The following is an 8,336-nucleotide window of genomic DNA, read 5'->3' on the forward strand; positions in this document are numbered from 1 at the left end:
GTGTCGGGTATCCATCGCAAGCCCTGGGTGTTAGGATAAAGCGATGAGAAGATTCCCTTGGTGGGGCCAAGGTATACCACTAAGAGATCATGCCACAGAAAGATCTAGCTCAAGAGGCTAACTAGGGGAGGGGAGAAGGGCAAAAGGCCATCAGAGTGGAAACACGAGAGAGGAATAGAGACAGACAGACAGACAGACAGACAGACGGAGAGAATGAACAAGATGGAGTGAGTGACTTGGAGTGGCTGGGACCTTTTAAAGGCAGGGGTGCATGTCACTATGTAAAGGGGGTGCTTGTCACTATACACCACACCTGACAGCAGCAAGTGATGACATAAACTGAGTCGCTCAAAGACTAGCTGTCTGGCTGCAGAGTGCCTGACTTACAACACTGGGCATCTTGTGCTTCTCACTTTCCAACAATAAATTGAGGGGTTTAACTTTTATAAAAAAAAAAAAAAAATTACACTTACTTATTTGTGTGTGTGCACACATGCACGTGCCACAGTGTCTATGTGGGTCATTTGTAGGAAGGAGGACAACTTGTGGGGGTTGGCTGTCTCTTTCCACACTGTGGACTGATGGACCTAATGTCCCATCTTGCTGGTTCTAAGCTGAAGTTTCCTACAATTGCAACCCTTCCATGGAACTCATGAAGTCACTTTTTAAAACCACTGTTGGTTTATTATAAGGCATACAATTCAGGAATGGTTGAGTGGAGGACACACATAGACTCGGGTATGGGGAACAGGGCTGGGAACATGCGTGTCTCTCTATGCGCTACTCTTTTGGAACCTTCAAATGTTCAACTGACTGGAAGCTCTCCCAACCTCATGTGGAGGGCTTTTATTGAGGCCCTAGCACAGGTCTGAAAAAGCCACCAGCCACTGGCTACTGAATTTAGTCTCTAGCCTTTATCTTTTTCTTGGTGTTCCAGGAGTGGGGTTTAAAGTTCCAACCTCAGCCGGGCAGTGGTGGCGCACGCCTTTAATCCCAGCACTTGGGAGGCAGAGGCAGGCAGATTTCTGAGTTCGAGGCCAGCCTGGTCTACAGAGTGAGCTCCAGGACAGCCAGGGCTACACAGAGAAACTCTGTCTCGAAAAACCAAAAATAAATAAATAAATAAATAAATAAATAAATAAGGCTCTAACCTCCATCACACAGGTGGTTCCCAGGCCGTTTCTGAAGCAATCTAAGGGTCCACCAAACATCTCATGAGCATAAACTGGGGTACAGTTAAGAGGGATTTGTGAATAACAAAAGAATTCCTCTCAACCCACCACTAAGGAAATTCTAAGGGTTTAGTATCTGTGGACCAGGAACTGGGGGGCATTCCTAATCTGGGCCTGAGGTATAGTCCAGTGGTAGTTTTCTTGGCTAGCATGTACAAGGCCCCAGATTCCATCTCTAGTATCACAAAAAAAAAAGGAAATAAATATTTTTTAAAAGATTAGACATGTGCACATACCTTTAATTCCAGCACTTGGGTGTTAGAGGCATAAACATCTCTGAGTTCTAGGCTAGCCAGAGATACACAGTGAGACCCTGCCTCAAAAGCAGACAGTCCAAACATATATTTCTCATTATATCACTAGGTCATGAGAAGAAAGAGAGGCTGAGGTATCTATCTTCCTCCTATTACTCTCTTTGCCTTCCTTCCTCCCGCTCCCAGTCACTCCAGCAGCTGGGCCTGCCATATCTCTGCTTTCTGCAGAAGACCCCTCTACTGTGTCTGTGACCAGATGCAGGCTGTTCCTGGAGCCCTGATAACACCACCTTTCCCATTGTCCTCTCAGTTCTGAGGCTGGTAGGGGCTCCGTTGAGGGTGGAGGATGAGGGTGTGAAGCCCCTGGCAGTCTTACTGGCAGACACATTTAGGAAGGAGGTGGCATGCTCCAGATGGGAAATGGAAAGAGAACATCATAAAGACCCTATCTCAGAGATGTCACTGGGGCGTGGGAGGCTTAGAGAGGAGATCGAAGCATGCCAGGAATACAGGAAGGAGCAGGGAGCCTTTAGTTTGTTTGCTTTGTTTTGTTTTTCAAGACAGGGTTTCTCTATAGCCCTGGATGTCCTGGAACTCACTCTGGAGACCAGGCCGGCCTTGAACTCTGAAATCTGCCTGCCTTTGCCTCCCAAGCGCTGGGACTAAAGGTGTATGGCAACACCACCCACACCTTTAGTACTCTTAGGGCCAAAGACGGGTGAAAAGGGGCCTAATGTTTAATGGAGAAGGCTATTGGATGAAGGCAGAATCATGGCCTGTGCAGAGAAGCAACCACCTCCAAATAGACTCAGAGAAGAGGTGGCAATAAACACACAGGACCTCTGTCCTGCTCTCCCATTTGGGAAACTCCTACTGTTAACCTGGGACCATGATTTTGTAGAACTTCTCCATTGTGAACCATGACAGTTACAGTAACTACAGTAATTTGGTTTCTCTAGAGTCTTTCCTTACCCACCCCATAGATTTCCTAGTAGTTGCTGTCCAGGAAAAAATATATACAGACAACCTAAGAGTCTTCAAACACTCACTGGTTACCCCAGCAATGACCAACTGTGGGCAAAAACCTAGCAACTTTGCAATCTACTGTCTCTCCCTGGCCTGTAAAATGTCTGACCCCTTGTGTTTAATGTTCCTCAGAGTCCCCAAAATGCTACTGTCTGCCTATTTATCTGTGTCCTTAATAACTCATCTAATAATTCTCTTATTCCAAAAAACCAACCTGCCTTAGTATCCCCTTTGAATTCCAAACTCAAAACTTTTTGCCTATTGGCAGAACCTGGACACAAGACAGAGAACAAGACATGGTACCAGAACAAGAGCAATCTGTTTCTAGGAAAATTGGGATTCTCTACTGCACCAGCATATCTTGCAGGCAGGTCATCACTGAAGATGGAAGGGTTTGTAGCTAGGGTGGTGTTTACCTTTCTCCTTTGGTAGCATGCAGAGATTCTTTCAGTACCATGAATACCAGTCAGTAGGGCTAAAGCTCAAGGAAGGCTCCAGCTTGATTTCTCTGTATTTAGTGGGTAATGTGAGAGTTGTCTTCAGCATAGGGCCTTACCATCAGCTTGTGGAGAGCAACCAATAGCCTTGGCAATAGCCTGAGTTGTCTGGGCATGTCCATGGGCTCCCTTTGGCCAACAGTTCAATTAGATGTAACCCATTCTCAGAACGAGGTGTTTCATTTGGTGATGAGAGGTGTCTAATTGGGGCTTTGTCTCCCTCATTACTTAGTGACTCCATCTAGAGTTCTTTCATATATGTATGCATTTTATGAAGCTGCCACAGTGTAAGGTTCCCATATAACCCCTCAAATGGCCCCGAGTTTTAGCTATGGCTTTCCATATTTCCTTACTCCTTCTTCCCTCCAGTTCCCTCTTTGGTTCTTTCATTCTAGGACTCCTAGCCCTGTCCATCTGAAACTGTGTACTCTACTTTCCTTTCCTAAAGAGAACCCCTTCTACCAGTCCCTTACTCTATACCTAACCTCTGTGGTTCTATGAACTGTAGCCTGCTTATCAAAGGTTTAAAAGCTATATCTACACATAAGTGAATATATACCATATTTGTCTTTTGGGGTCTGATTTACCTCACTCAAGATGACTTTTTTTCTAGCTAAACCAACTTTCATGTGAATTTCATTTTATTAAACATTTGAGTTCATTGTGTATATGTACCAAATTTTCTTTTTCCCTTCATCTGTTGACAGATATCTAGACTATTTCCAATTTATGACTATTATGAATAGAGCAGCGATGAATATGGCTGAACAAGTATCTCCATATATGTAGGATGAAGTGTCCTTTGGATATATGCCCAGGGGTGATACAGCTGGATCTTGGCATAAATTGATTCCCATCTTCCTGATAGACTGCCCACACGGATTTCCATAGTGGCTGTACAAGTTTGCACTTGTTCAATGCACGGATTGTACAGGGCAATGGATGGGTCTTCTCCTTATTCCACATCCTTGCTAGCTTGAGCTGTCATTTATTTATTGTTCTTGGCCTTTCTAACAGGTATAAGATGAAACCTCACAGTAGTCTGATTTTCATTTCCCTGATGACTAAGAATGTTGAGCATCTCTTTAAATGTTTCTCAACTACTTGAGTCTCCTCTATTGAGAATTCTCTATTTAGATGTGAACCCCATTTTAATTGGGTTATTTTTTCTTGACATCCAGCTTTTTTGTTGTTTGTTTGTTTCTTGTTTAGTTCTTTCTATATTTTAGATTTTAGCCCTCTATTGGATGTGCAGTTGGTAAAAATCTTTTCCCATTCTGTAGGCTGCTGCTCTCTCCCAGTGACAATTCCTTTGCTGTGCAGAAGCTTATCAGTTTCATGGGGTCCCACTTATTAATTGTTGATCTTAGGACCTGTGTTATTAGTGTCCTGTTCAGAAAGGCTTTTCCTGTGCCAATGAGTTCAAAACTATTTTTCACTTTCTCTTCTATTAGGTTCAGGGTAAATGGCCTTATGTTGAGGTCTTTGATCCATTTGGGGTAGAGTCTTCGGCAGGGTGATAAGTATGAATCTATTTGCGTTTTTGTATATGTAGTCATCCAGGTTGATTAACACCACTTGTTGAAGATGCTGTCTTTTTTTTTCCCAGTGTGTATTTCTGATTTCTGTATTTAAAAAAATCAGATGTCCATAGGTGTATGAACTTATGTCTGGGTCTTCAGTTCTATTCTATTGATCAATGTGTCTGTTATTTTTAGGTTTTGCTGTTTTTATGACTATATATCTGTAGTACAATTTGAGATTGGGGATTGTCCTAGATAGGGTTTTTATTGCTGTGATGAAACACCATGAGTGCTGGGCGGTGGTGGTGCACGCCTTTAATCCCAGCACTTGGGAGGCAGAGGCAGGTGGACCTCTGAGTTCCAGGCCAGCCTGGTCTACAGAGTGAGTTCCAGGACAGCCATGGCTCCACAGAGAAACACTGCCTCAAAAAACAACAAACAAACAAACAACAAAGAAACACCATGCGTAAAAGCAAGTTGGGAAGAAGTGGTTTATCTTGTGTATACTTTCACATCACTGTTCATCACTGAATAAAGTCTGGACAGGAACTCAAACTGGCAGGAACCTGGATGCAGGAGCTGATATAGAGGCAGGGAGGGCTGCTGCTTACTGGCTTGCTTCACATGGCTTGTTCAATCTGCTCTCACAGAACCTAGGACAACCAGCCCGGGAGTGTCACTTCCCACAATGAACTGAGCCCTCTCCTACCAATCACTAATGAAGAAAATGCCTAGCAGATTTGTCTGCAGTCTGATCTTATGAAGGTATTTTCTCAATTGAGGTTTCCTCCATTCAGATGACTATAGTTTGTGTCAAGTTGACATAAATCTAGCCAGCACAGGGATGGTGATGCCTCCAGAAGTTCTTTGGTTATTTAAGATTGTTTTAGCTATCCTAAGTGGGTTTTTTTGTTTTGTTTTTCGAGACAGGGCTTCTCTGTGTAGTTCTGCCTGTCCTGGAACTCACTCTGTAGATCTGTAGACCAGGCTGGCCTTGAACTCAGAAATCCGCCTGTCTCTGCCTCCAAAGTGCTGGGATTAAAGGCGTGCGCCACCTCCGTCCGGCTTTTTTTAGGTTTTCTAAGTGGGCGTTTTGTTTTTGTTTTGTTGTTGTGTGTGTATTTGCATATGAAACTGAAAATTGTCCTTTTAAGTTCTGTGAAAAATTATGTGTTAGGTTTCAAACCTGGGGTCAAATGACTAACTAAGGTGCTTATTTTAACATACCAAGCTGACCTGGCTACCATGTTCTCCAGCATCCCTTAGTCCCTACCTACTATAGGGTATGGCTGGCATACCCCATGCCCTACCCTAAACTTCTCCAGCCCAGGGGCTAGGCTGTCCTTCCCCCAGCTATCCTTCCCTATATAATCCAGCCATTTTGGTTACCTGGCCCTTCTTTTTGTCTACTCTTTACTCTCCTGGTCTCTTGACTCTCCTTTCCCCCTCCTCAATCTCCTCCTCACATGACCCACTCTGGACTCTCCCAGAGGTCCCAGCCTCTGGCTATGCTCTCCCACATAGCAGCTACAATAAACCTTCTCCTCCACCATACTTAGGAACAGCCATGTCCTCCTTCCCTCCTCCCTTCCTTCCTTCCTTCCTTCCTTCCTTCCTTCCTTCCTTCCTTCCTTCCTTCTTTCTTTCTTTCTCTCTCTTTCTCTTTCTTTTTCTTTCTTTCAGTGTGTAGTCAGTGGGTCTTACTGCAAACGGGGGAAAATGTGGATCTCATGTCACAATTGTAACAATAAGGTTTTCAAGATGGAGGCAGCAAGACATCATTCCAGAGTTCAGGTCTTTCTAAAGGATCAAATGGGACCACACAGGCCACACATTTATGAACCTCCCCTGATGACAAGAAGTACTCTAAGATACCACACAGCGGGTGAGCACAGGTGCTCTGGGCACTGTGGGTAGCAGTTGTTCATTCAGTGGTATGTACTCATGGGTTTTCACCCCAATGACTGCTAATCTTTTTTTTATATCTTGCCTATGTACATCTTACAACACACTCTCTTTCTTTCTTTTTGATGCTAGGGAGCAAACACATGGCCTCATGTAGGCAAGTGCTCTGACACTGCAGCCCCGCCCCTCGTCTGTTTTGTAACAATCTTTATCTTTGCCATCTGTTACATAGCAGGTGTACAATATAACTCTTGGCTTCTGTTCTCTGCTGCTTCCTATTACTGTGGTAAAACACCATGACCAAACACAACTTGGAGAGGAGGGTTTATTTAGTTTATAGGTTAGTAGTCCTCCATGGAAGGAAGTCGGGGCAGGAATTCAAGCAGAGACCATGGAGGAATGCTGCTTACTGGCTTGCTCTCCATTGTTTGCTCAGGCTGCTTTATTATACAACACAGGACAGGGTGGAATGGACCACCTTAGGCTGAACCCACCCAGATCAATCATCAAGAAAATACTCACAAGCTTTCCTAAAGGCCATCAAATAGAGGCAGTTCCTCAATTTCGGTTCTCTCTTCCAAGATGGCCCCTGGCCTATGTCAAGGTGGTATGTGCAGTGTGTGTGTGTGTGTGTGTGTGTGTGTGTGTGTGTGAATCTGTAGTTAGGAGCTGTCATTGAAATGTTAGAAATGCAAACAAAGAGCTGTGTGGAAATGCTGGCTCAAGAGCCTGATATCACAGAAGTGAAGCCAAGCCTTGAGCCCAGGGATATCTTTAAACTTCCAGAAACTCACAGAAGTTTCTAAGAGCTGAGGGCTGATGTTATAGTTTGAATCTAAAATAAAACCCCCCATCCTCATGGTCAGGTCAAAAAAAAGGCAAAACAAAACAAAAATAAACAAATAGACCTCGAGATAAATGGCTAATTGTGATGCTTATTGGCATTCCATAGCACAGTGGTCCTGAACTTGGGTCAGGACGCCTTTGGCGATTGCATATCAGATATTTACATTATAATTCTTAACAGTAGCAAAATTGCAGTTATAGAGTAGCAGTGAAATAATTTTATGGCTGGGGTCTCTGAACTATGAGGAACTGTAATCAAGGGTCGCAGCATCCGGAAAGTTGAGACTCACTGCCATAGCTCGTAGCACATGGCCTCCAGGATGACTCAGTACCTGTGGCTTTTCTCAGATCTCTCCCCATCCCCTACCTTAAATTTCTTTAGCTCATGGACTTCCATTCCCCATCTTCTCATTCCTATTTAACCCTGCCATTTTGGCCCTGTGCTCTTTTAGCTCCCTCTCTCTTGCCCCCTCCCACCCTTCCCCTGGTCTCCTTTGCCCACACTCTACACTCTCCCTTTCCCTCTACCGGTTGCTCTCTGCTCTCTGTGGCTCTCTTTCTCTCTCTCATGGCCTGGTTCAGTCTGCTGGTCATGTTTAGTCTACTACTTTCTCTCCCTGTGGTGTGCTCTTCCAGATGTCTCTGCCTGTGCTGTCTCTCATATCTACAAGAAAAACCTCAACCATACCTTGAAATGGTCATGTCCTCCCTTTATACATCTGGTGCCAAAACCCCCACTTACTACACTCATGTTTAGGCTGCTGGCATTGTTTTGTGAGGCTTTGGAACCTTTAAGAAGTGAGGCCTAGCTGGGTGATGGCTGCACATGCTTTAATCTCAGCGCTTGGGAGACAAAGACAGGCAGATCTGAGGGCAACCTGCTCTACAGATCAACGGGACAGCCAGCCACATAGAGAAAACCTGTCTCAAAAACAAAACAAAACAAAACAAGCAAACAAAAAACCCCAAACAAACAAAATAAAACAAAATAACAAGAAAAAAGAAAAAAGGAAAGGAAAGGAAAGGAAAGGAAAGGAAAGGAAAGGAAAGGAA

This window comes from Grammomys surdaster, unplaced genomic scaffold, assembly GCF_004785775.1.
Source record: "Grammomys surdaster isolate TR1022 unplaced genomic scaffold, NIH_TR_1.0 330, whole genome shotgun sequence".
Lineage (NCBI taxonomy): Eukaryota > Metazoa > Chordata > Mammalia > Rodentia > Muridae > Grammomys > Grammomys surdaster.